This window comes from Magnolia sinica, chromosome 16 (genome assembly GCF_029962835.1).
Source record: "Magnolia sinica isolate HGM2019 chromosome 16, MsV1, whole genome shotgun sequence".
Taxonomy (NCBI): Eukaryota; Viridiplantae; Streptophyta; class Magnoliopsida; order Magnoliales; family Magnoliaceae; genus Magnolia; species Magnolia sinica.
Window position 1 is genome coordinate 5,917,856 of NC_080588.1, and position 1,273 is coordinate 5,919,128.

Below are 1,273 nucleotides of genomic sequence, written 5' to 3' on the forward strand. Positions count from 1 at the left end.
AGGTGCAACAGGCACCCCCGCCTCGTACTTTACGAGATTTTCTACAACCGGCGGGAGTGAGTATGCCCTCATGCATGATTTTTCCTGAAAACACAGGACAAATGGACATCAAGCCAGGAGTTATCCAACTCCTTCCCAAATTCCATGGACTTGAATCTGAAAGTCCCTATTTACATTTGAAAGAGTTCGACGAGATAATAGCTACATTATGTTTTCCTAATGTATCTGAAGATACAATTAGGCTGAAACTCTTTCCTTTTTCCTTAAAAGAGAAAGCTAAGACGTGGTTACATTCACTGCGTCCTAGATCCATTGGCACATGGAACGATATGCAGAGGGAATTCATAAAAAAATTCTTCCCACATCATAAAACGATTACCCTTAGAAAAGCGATCATGAACTTTGCCCAAAAGGAAGATGAAACATTCTTTCAATGTTGGGAAAGGTTCAAAGATTTGGTCAGTTCATGCCCACAACACGGATTTGAAACGTGGCGCATTACAAATTTTTTCTATGATGGACTGACATCTTCCATGCGCCAAATGGTCGAGACAATGTGTAATGGAGAGTTCATTAATAAAGATATCGACGAGGTATGGGATTACCTCGATAGTTTGGCTGAAAAAACACAATCTTGGGATTATTACCCAAAGTCGAACACCACGTCTAGGCCGACTCAATTAAAGGAGAAAGGTGGATTATATCTCTTGAAAGAAGAGGATGATCTCAAGTGTAAAGTGACTACGCTCATAAGGAAAGTTGAGGCCATGGAAGGAAAGAAGGATAAGGTCAATGAAATTGTTTGCGGCATCTGTGATTGCAACATTCACACAACTGAAAACTGTCCTACAATACCTGCCTTTCGAGGAGTGTTGAATGAACAAGCCAATGCCGTAAATAACTATCAAAGACCTTTCTTGGACCTAACTCCAACACATACAATCCTGGCTGGAAAAATCATCCAAACTTTAGTTGGAGGAATGGACAAACGGCGACTCCTCCAGGTTTCTTCAATCAAAATCCAAATCAAGTGAAACCTCAAGAGGAACCGGTTCAAAATCCCATACAAGAGTTGGCTCAGGCAATGCGAATCACAGATTTTATGCCAAAGATAGATTCTCGTATGACGGTTATAGAAAAGGGGATGCTTCTGCACAACCTCTCCCCAATCCTAAACCGCAATACGAGAATAATGATCCCAGCTCTTCAAATCAGATGGGACATGCTAAATCCATCACCACTCTTAGGAGTGGGAAGATCATTGATAAAACTC

At 41.2% G+C, this 1,273-nt stretch overlaps 1 non-coding gene across 1 annotated transcript; it reads right to left on the reverse strand.

Moving 5' to 3' along the window:
- Positions 1-377: 377 nt before the first annotated feature.
- LOC131230165 (small nucleolar RNA R71) lies at positions 378-484 on the reverse strand. Its single transcript, XR_009163888.1, has one exon. It is a non-coding gene; the product is annotated as a small nucleolar RNA R71 (small nucleolar RNA).
- Between the last annotated feature and the right edge of the window lie 789 nt (positions 485-1,273).